The sequence below is a fragment of the Ursus americanus genome, chromosome 4 (assembly GCF_024610735.1).
Source record: "Ursus americanus isolate L20-20 chromosome 4, mUrsAme1.1.p, whole genome shotgun sequence".
In the NCBI taxonomy this organism is placed as follows: domain Eukaryota; kingdom Metazoa; phylum Chordata; class Mammalia; order Carnivora; family Ursidae; genus Ursus; species Ursus americanus.
Window position 1 is genome coordinate 84,112,404 of NC_142130.1, and position 10,411 is coordinate 84,122,814.

General features: G+C 39.6%; 1 pseudogene; it reads left to right on the plus strand.

The window, feature by feature from the left end:
• The first annotated feature begins 480 nt into the window (after positions 1-480).
• LOC123784414 (ubiquitin-conjugating enzyme E2 D3 pseudogene) lies at positions 481-806 on the plus strand (annotated as a pseudogene).
• Positions 807-10,411: the final 9,605 nt, after the last annotated feature.

Here is a 10,411-nt window from a genome sequence, read left to right on the forward strand (position 1 = left end):
CGAATGGCACCACCACGGGTTCTGATTCCCATCTGGAAGATCAGGTCTCATGCTTAACATTTCCCCTCCTTCTCACCAGCCATCCCCAGCCCGTTGAGGTCCTGTCACTTTGATCTCCTAAACATCTCCTGGGTCTCTTCACTTTCTCAATTGCTCCTGTCACCACTTAGTGTCAGCCACCATCAGCTCTCCCTGTAGGAGAGCAAGAGCAAACATCCCCCCTTGCCCTGCTTCACGCCATGCTCACAGCAGATCATGTCCCTCCCTCAGGGAGAGTCCTGCACCAGCTCCCACTACACTTAGGGTAAAGGCCCAGCGTGATGTGACCTTGGCCCACCCACTCAGGCTCATCCCTCGCAACCCTTTTAACTCATTCACAAGGATCCAGAAACCCCAGCCAACCTTCAGTTCCCCAAAAAAGCTTATGATCCCCAAAACCTCAGAAGCTGTACATGTACAGCAGGTCTAGTTGGGATGATAATGTGCCATTGGCAAGCCAACATTATGGGACCTAATGACTGCCCATATCAAGGTGGTGTACTTCTTGACAATTCATCTTCCTATACACGACCCCTTCAAAGCACCCTAAGGTGTTGCATTTGTAACAAGAATGTATCATCCGAACATTAACAGTAATGGCAGCACTGATCTCGATAGTCTAAGATCATAGCAGCTGCCTGCTTTATCGATTTCTAAAGTTCTTTTATCCATTTGTTCACTACTATATGAACCAAACCCAGATGACCTCTTAGTGCTATAAAACAGACAGAGGCAAGTATAGCAGAATATCTCATAAATGGATTTAGAAGTGCCACATGATGCTACCTTAAAGTCAGATTAGCCTGCATTATAGCTAGAATAAATTTTAAATTACCAAATATACACACACACACACACATATATACACACACACACACACACACACATACACACACACACACACACACACACACACACCTATCCCTTCCCAGGTCCCCCTCCTTCTTTACCTATTTAACCCCCAATTCTCCTTTACTTCTCAGATCAACATCACTTTCTCAGGGAACATCACTTTCTCTTGCTTCCCCAGATCGGGTCAGATCTTTGTGTTTGATATTCTCCCAATATTCTGCATTTTTCCTTCTCCATCTGCCTTTATCCACCTCTGTGCTAATTTGTCTGCCTCCCTCTTCCCACCATAAGCTCTACAAAGATGGCACACAGCAAGAGCTTAAGAGATACATGTATTTTTTAAAATTATATTAGTGATAAGTTAACTTGTCTCAGATATCTTGCTGACACTTGAGATGCATTATCTATTTAGGCCAATATATAGCTAAGAAAACTAAAGCCGAAATACTCTTAAATAACTTGTGTAGTCAGCAACGATGGGCCTGGAATTACACCCAAATCTGTCTGACCTGAGCTGACAGTCCTGACTGCCATGCTATACCCCATGGCAAAATAACAAATGACATTTATGGAGTTGTGTTAGTGTTAAGAGTAAGGGGACTCTCTATTGTTCAAAATTTTGTTATATCGTCATCGTAATGTCTCATCAATAAAAATGATCTTCTACATTATGGATAAACTTTTCTAAACTTTTTCATATCCTAACTCTAATTTATTGATTGACTTCTTAACATCCTTTTCCAACTTGGTTATTTAGCTCCCCACTACCCCTTATTATGTCATTCCAGACATATTTTTCCTACTCTCTGCTGATGTTCTCCCCTGATTTTTGCAAAGCTGCAATAACATGGGAAAATGCATTAAGACTTGTTACTTTTGTTCAAAATATAAATACATTTTCCTGTACAGGTAGGGTGTGGAGAGTGTTTTGGAATAGGGCAGGAAAAAACCATGAGATGAGACTGAAAGAATAAAGGCTAGGAAAAATCAGTCCCAGTTTGGAAACAATGGAACCAGATAATATTCCTAGCTAAGAGAACAAATATGCTTAAAGACTATCTACTGTGACATGGGACTGAGTAACACAGAGAAGGCTGAACACAATTTTTATTTCAAAAAGGAAAATATTTGAGAATGATTTACCCAGAGAGTTCAGTTTGATGGATAAACTTGTATAAGAACAGGATTACTCTATATGTTAAATATGCTGTTTCCTTGGTGAAATTAGAATCATTTACAGCATATAAATATATTTTCATTTGTTTCAAACAGAAAGTGGTTTGAAGAAAGAGAAAAAGGGAGAGGTCCCAGTGAATTCAGAAAATCAGGTCAACTTGATTAACGACAAGACAGAAAAGGAGATGAAAATACCAATAATTCTTGCATAATCTGTTGCCGATTGTGTGCGGTGAGCTCAGGCATGAGCCAAGGTACTGTCCTGGCACACAACCTTGTGCCTTTATCCCAGAGAAATCTACTTATGCCCCACACAAACAATTCCCAAAAAGAGACAACTCTGGACACCACAGCTGTGTTCACCCAAGAGGAATGGCCTTTTCAACCCACTCTTGGCTGGTGTGTGGTCTCAGTTAATGCTTCCTCTTATGGGCTCCCCATCTGTTGACCTTATCTCCCGCCCCTGCTGGTACATTGCATTTCAGGATCAGTTTTAAGTTCCTCTGCTTTTACCTTTTCCCAAGGTGCAACCGTGCTCAACCTTTGGCTCTTTCTGCTTGTACTTGACTCTGCCCAACCAAGCCCCCAGGGTACACCCACTAGGCTGTTCCTTTCCCGGGGAATGGGAGTAGGCAGTTCACTATGTATGAGCAATCATCCATGTGATGAGGTCTGAAGGAACCCAGGAGCTTCCCAACTGCCCACCCACATACACTGGAAGCATCTCTGAAAATGAAAATGCTGTCAAAAAAGAATACAGCCGATCTTCATTACTCCCAGATTTGCCTACTCATTAAAATGTATTTGTAACCCCAAAATCAATACTCATGGAACTTTCCTGGTCATTTACAGATATGCACAAAGTGACAAAAATTTTGAGTTGCCCAGCGCAACATTCCAAGCTGGGGTCAAACAAGGCAATGCTCTGCCTTCTTGCTGCGGCTCTCATACTATAAAAATAAGTGTCCTTTCTGCAGTCTATTCACTGCCGTGGTTTTTTTGTTTTGTTTTGTTTTTTTTCATTTTTGTGCTTTTGGTTGGTGGTTTCACTGTTTAAAACGGCCCCCCAAGCTCTGTGTTGAAGTGCAGCTGTCCAGTATTTATACTGAAGAAGTTTCATTCAGGCACGAGTGCGAGTGTATTTTCCATGACATCAATGTTAATGAATCAACAGTATATGGTAAATAAGATGTTTTTAAACAGAAACGAATAAAACAAGATTATGTATTAATCAGTTGTTGAAAATACTGTGATCGAGGCTCAAGGGAATGTAAATCTGTATTTCTCCTAGGAACAGGGCTTCATCATTGCTAATTCGGTGTTTGCAGAGACTTTATAAAAACATAACTACCATGAATAACAGAAATCAACTAAAACTTCATCACGTTGGAGTCCTGGGGGAATAGACCACAGAAATAAGGTCATGTGGCCTGGAAGGGGTTTTGGGTGGGCTCCACCCTTAGAGCCTGACTGTAGCAGGAAGTGTTGCTCCAGATCAGAGGACGGCACAAAACCAGAGGTAAAAGAACTTCACAGATAAACTTCTAATTCTTCTCAGTATTTCTTGAGCACAACCCTATTCCAAAGTTAACGGCATTGCCAAATAGTCTGGCAACAATGTTACACTAACTATCCAGGCAAACGAGGTATTAGGTCAGAATTTACATCTTAATGTTTGATAATCTAGGTCTGCAACTGCCCCATACAGTAGCCACCAGCCAAATACAGCCATTGAGCACTTGAATGTGGCAAGTCCGAATTGAGAGGTGCCGTAAAGTGTAACACACACACCGATTTCAAAGACACAGTATGATACAAATAATATAAAATATCTTGTGACTAAAGCTTATTTTCGATTACATATGGAAAAAATTTTATAAGGTGGGTTAAATGAAATGTACTATTAAAATTAATTGCATCTGTTTATTTTTTACCTTTTTACATGTGGCTACTAGAAAATTTTAAATTGTGGATATGGCCTGCATTGTGTTTATATTAGAAAGTGATCCAGAACAAATAGCAGAGTTGTAAGAATTTATACAACTAGATAGAAGCTAACACTTACGTGCTACTTTGAGCCAGGCACGGTTCCAAGTACTACATATATTAACTTAATTAATATAAGGAACACTTTGGATAGGTATTACCATTTTCCCCAGTTTTATTATTTTTTTTTAAGATTTTATTTATTTATTTGACAGAGAGAGAGACAGCCAGCAGAGAGGGAACACAAGCTGGGGGAGTGGGAGATGAAGAAGCAGGCTCTCAGCAGAGGAGCCCAAAGCGGGGCTCGATCCCAGGACTCTGGGATCACACCCTGAGCCAAAGGCAGACTCTTAACGACTGAGCCACCCAGGCGCCCCTTCCCCCAGTTTTATACATGAGAGGATTGAAGCAAAGAAAAGTTAGATGATTTGCCAAGGGTCACACCGGATTTGAGCCAGATTTGACCCAGGTAATTTAGGTCAGAGTCTTAATCATTATGCGTGCATGTGCATACGCCCACGTAAATAAATCAAATGTGGTCAACAAACCATTGAAGTAAAAATTACTTATTGGTAGAAAGAAAACATGCTCTACACACCTTTGGTGGCATTCTCTGGAGATTTAAACAAACAGGTCTAGAAAGGACGGTCGCTAACTTTCAAAAGGTTTTAAACAAGATTTTTCAAGGGAAAAAACTTGAATCATCATGAGCTTGGAGATATTGTTTTGTCTTCAGTCTAGAACTAGTATAGAAACAGAGATCAAAAATAAGGAGAAATAGTAAAGAGAGTATAGTAAAAATAATAATAAAAGAGAATACTAAAAAATTAAAAATACGAGGAGTTTGGGGATAATTTTTAGTAAAAACTAAAAAGGTAGTGTACAGCGATGTACCACAATTTCAGACGAACTCAGCTTTTCTAAGTAAGAAGCTAAGTCAACAGGAATAGGAGGATGCTGGAAAAGACAGAAAACTACAAAGTGAATGGAATGAGGATTTGTAAAACAAGTCTGCCCAGGCTACCTGTATAAAATTTCTTATTTATTTTTTTTCAAAAGTCATCAGAAAATTCTTTGGATGATTTTTTTCCATTTAAAGAATAATATGCAAATGAGATGAATGAGGTCATCTTTGTAAAGTGTCTAGCACAGAGCCTAGCACATAGTAAGAGCCCAAAAATAATTTTTAAATAGTAGATTATAGGGGCGCCTGGGTGGCTCAGCTGTTAAGCATCTGCCTTTGGCTCAGGTCATGATCCCAAGGTCCTGGGATTGAGCCCTGCATCGGGCTCCCTGCTGGGCGGGAAGCCTGCTTCTCCCTCTCTCAATCCCCCAGCTTGTGTTCCCTCTCTTGTTGTCTCTCTGCCAAATAAATAAATAAATAAATAAATAAATAAATAAATAAATAAATTCTAAATAGTAGATTTAGAATTAAATCTTTAAAAAAATAGATAATGATTAAGCTTCTCTGCAGCTCAGACTTCTATGGATATAAGCAGCTGGTACTGTCTTGCCATTCTGTATCTTTTTTTTTCCTAATCTTCATCTGCTCCTTATTATAATGCTGCAACGCTACAGTGCAAGAACTTATTCAGTAATTTTGAGCATCCAAAAGCAAACCAAAGGACACCAGCGCGCCAGTGAGGATTCCGAGTGCCTCAATTGACATCCATCTTCTCCAACACAGAAGTGAGGACACCACTTGCTCAACATCACACATGGAGAGGAACCATCCAAGAAGCTCGAGGTCAGTTTGAAGCTCATTCTGCCTCCAAGCTTACAATAAACAAGCCCTCTGGCTCTACTTGTTAATAACAGAAAAGTTACTAACGCACTTACTATTTCTCTCTAATCGTAGTTTTCTCCACTTGTAGTTATAAACTTGCCTCCCTGTCCAAAGCTCAAAGCAAATACTGGGTAAGATTCTATATTCTCACTGCCAGAAGCCTGTTTAAAATCCTTCTCTAAAAAAAATAAAAAATAAAAAAAAAGTCTTGTTCATAAACTTTAGACCACTGCAGAAAAAAAATTGTAATATGCAAATTAGACATTTTATAACTTTACAGTTAAATAATAAAAGCAGCATTCCAAACCTCAGCTACACATTTACATAATTGCATTACCAACATTTGCATGAACCATAATGAAAGTTAAGGGGAAAATCTTGCTTACTTCCTATTAACTCCAGAATAGAACATGATTTTTATTTGCCCTTACAAATAAAGCTTAACTGTTGTTTTAAAACCAGACACTACACTTGGGTTCTTTTATGGTTCCCTCTTGCCATGAGGGAGCAGCAGCAAATTTCATAAGAAGGAAAATATGTTTACTGAAAAATTACAGTTATTCCAGAAGAATCCACTAAATATTCAACTTTTCTTATGTCATTTGCATTTGCCTTTGACAGATCAGCTTCTCACTACACATACCATCTCTTTTTAGGATTAATTCATTCAAGATCATTTTTTTTTCCAAATCTCTTTACAAACATGCAGTAGAAAGAAGATCACATGATACTGATAGCAATTCCATCCTGATCAATTAATCAATAAATAGTTATCAGGTGTCCCAACACCCAGCCTAGCATGTACTCAATAAACTCATGCTAAATTGAATTGAAATTAAATGTATCCTACTGAAGAAAGTAACTTACAGTGCGTGTCTTGGTTTGGATGCCCCCAAATGCAGATCCTGAGATAGAATTTTGCAACAGGTAGTTTTTTGGGGAGATGATCTCAGGAAGCACAAATGAGGCAGTAGGAAAAGTGAGGCAGGAAAGGAAGATAAGCTACACAGGGAGCATTATAAGATGGGTCATTGTTGTGGGCTTCAAAGCCAGAAGGGACACTAGGAGGAACCACATGAACGAAAATTTCTAAAATCCCAGGCATTTCCTAGGTGAAGCCATCTTTACTCCTCTGCTCCTAGCCACATACCACCTGCTTCCAGAGATTGCAGAGCAGAGTGAGGGCTTCGGTTCTGAAGTTCTCAGACTGGACTCTGCAAGTTCCATCATACCCCCGACCCCACCCCAGGCCCCACCCACTGTCCGAGGCAAGTCCACACTCCATTGGTCTTAGAAACAAATGCTCTCTGCCAACACCCCCCATCCCCGGTCTATAGGTTATTAATCTCATCTGAAACCTTCTTTTTAAATCATTATGGATGATTTGTACAACCAGGTGTTCAACTCTTTTTTATTCATCTATGCCCTAAAATAATTTCAAAAGACTTTGTACCCCTACCTAACACATTTTAAGTTGCCGTATCTGTGTTATCATAAGTTTAAGTAGTTGCTAGATGTGACTTTCAGTGAGATGTAAATATTGCAAGTCTAAAATAAAGCTGTTACTCCACTCTGCTAAATGTTTCCAGTGGAATCTAAATTCCAAGGGAATTTGATACACACCATTGTCCATTCAAAAACATAATTGTACATGTGATCTTGTTTTATAACATTCCTCAAAGTCTTGTTTCCATTCCATTTTCCCCACAGAACTTTATCCTAATACAATAAACTATACTTGAAAGAACTTTCGTAAATAAGCCTATCATAATTCACTACAAAAAAAACTAAGAAGAATGTAAATTTACATTTTTTTAAATTTCCTTGACTACACAGGTTCTACTCTGTTTTTTTTTTCCTTCCGGCAATATATCATTATACTTCTCATAATAATACAAATATATTTAAAATATTAATAAACAAAAATTCAAATTCTGAAAAAAAAAAGTTCAAATTCTACCAGAAATTCATCTCTTATTAAATTGGACAGGACTGGTTTCTTATTCCTAATTGGTTCATCTCGGCATGAATGAATAGTACTTGTTGCTAGAATGAGACAAAGGCCAGCATGAATGCTATTCCTTATTTTAATAAGCATCACTGAAAAAATTTAAAAGAAAAATAAATAGCTGGAAATGGAATAGATTTTGATACAGCAATGTCCTTCAACTCTGAACTTTTTCAGAAGTATATCCTAAACACAGCATAGTGGCCTAACAGCAAAGACTATTTTGAATAATCCTGAGCAGGTCTTCAATTTTGTTTAGAACAAAGAATCAGGAGCCATTTGAGTTGTGAAAGGACATGTTTGCCAGTCATCTCAGCAGGTAGTTTTCTCAATATCCCTATTTCACTGGGTCCCTTGATTTGGTGCTCAGAGTTCTTCCACCATCATAAGAATAAAGGGGGAGTGGGGAAAGGGCAAGTGTGAAAACAAGAAGAAACCCTGCAGACTGTAAGTGTGTCTGTAGACAGAGCCATCTGAGAAAGAGGGCATGGGGAATCCGAGGATCTGGAAGCTGATTTGGTGACATGCCCATGTCCCTGTGCCCCCCCAGGGGAAGTCTTGTTCCCTCAGCGTACATACACACATACACACCCCTCTTTACAGTTCACTGACTTTGGAAGAGACATTACAACCCCACGTCCTTCTGAACCTTGCCTTGTGAAATTCAAAGGCCAGTCTTTCAAACCCAAAAACTGAGAATTAACTCTTTGATTTGGCTATAGTGATGGGGTTTTGGAATATAGATGAGGTACGGTGGAGTGGAGTCCAGAGCCGATGCCCAAGAAGGAATTCTTGAGACGTCTTTGGTGCAAAATGGTAGTTTATTAAAGCATGGGGACAGGACCCGTGAGCAGAAAGAGCTGCTGCCCCAGGGTTGTGAGGGGTGGCTGATTATATACTATGGGGTTTGGGCAGGCCAGGAAAAGGGAGGCTTCAAAAGGATTTTCATGTTAAAGAAGACTCACAGGGTACCTGGAAGCCTTGCCATTGTCAAGTTAAGGTTGTTTTTCCCTCTAGCAAGGCATTAACATGACAACAGTTGGGAGCTTCCGGGAGGAACATTACACTCTGCCCGCCTCAAGTATCTGTCAATGGGCTGCAGGTTAGGACATTTAATAGTATCAACATTTCCTTTTGGAAGCTAGGTTATTGATAGAAATGCTTTGTTCTTGTAGATTGCTAAGATATTTGTCAACTGAGGGAGACTCGTGCCTTGCACGATTGTGATCTCTGTAAGTTAACTATTTGTTTTTCCTTTCCTTAGCTGTAGGGCAACCAGGAGTGCATGAGGAATGTCACATATATTTCCATTGGGGGGGGTGGTGTCAGCTTCTGCTTTGTCCTCAGCTTGCCTTCTGTTTCCTCATCAATAGCATTCTTTGGACAAGTTAATAAAACCTTAATGCTCTGGCAGCTGCCTGAAAAGGAGGGAAGGGACAGGAGACAAACAGTTAGGGGGGGGGGGAAATACATTCATTAACATTTCAAAGTTGCACTTTGCCACAAATAAAATAGCCTGCTCAAAATACCAAGTGAACAGTGTGCATCATAGGTGCCACAGAATTCACCAAGTCCAGATAGTGTGATTCGGACCTGCAGTTAGTAGACCTAAGGTTAGCGTGGAGAAGAAAAGAGGAGCATCCCCCAGGCAGAGGATAATAAGACAGAAAAGAGTGGGATGCTGGAAATCACCAAGGATGTTCAGAAAAAGGTGGAAAGAACAGTTTTGGTGATTTCATCCAACAGACAAGGGGGAGAAAGCACAGGAAAAGTTAAAGCAGGCAGTGAGGAATCAATGGAGATTTCCATGCACGGGAAGCACAAGAGACTTCCATCTTTAATGATCTGTAACGTTCATTACAGCAGATGAAATATGGACAGATCATTGAGATTTTACTCCACTTGAAGTATGTCAGGAAATTAAAATCTGCAGGTAGATAAACTCAAAAGAATAGCCTGACAGGTCTTCTTGCCTTCGTGGAAACTTTCCAGTGATACTGTAGATGTTAAATGTACATTTATTTTACATAGTGTATGTGTGCATACATGTAGTAACCTGAAACAGCCTGCTACTATTTAATTATAGGAAGACATGTGTAGTTTCAGGCACTCTAAACCAGCTGATCCCTAAATTAAATGATTTCTTCACTGAACCGTTTGTTTATTGAATTCAAGATGATCTCCTTCTGTAGTAGGGCAAGCTGGCATCCCAAAATAGTCTCAGAGTTACCTGAGAATTCAAAACAAAACAGCAATAAAATCTGCTGCATCTTTTCTAAACAACAGCAATAATAATGATAAGGACTGTAGCATTTGTCTCATCCTGACCTTGGTACCAGCCATCAAACAGTGACAGTCTGAGACCCTTTTGTATCATGACGCTGAAGTAAGTGTTCTGAAAAAGCCTATGGCTAAGAGAAGAATGACTCCATCCACTGAAAATGGGCAAGTACTCATCCCTGGGACCTGTGCATGTGCTACCTTCCATATCAAAAAGAGATTTTGTAGATGTGACTAATTTAAGGACCTTGAGATAGGGAGATTTTTTTTTTTCCTGAATTACC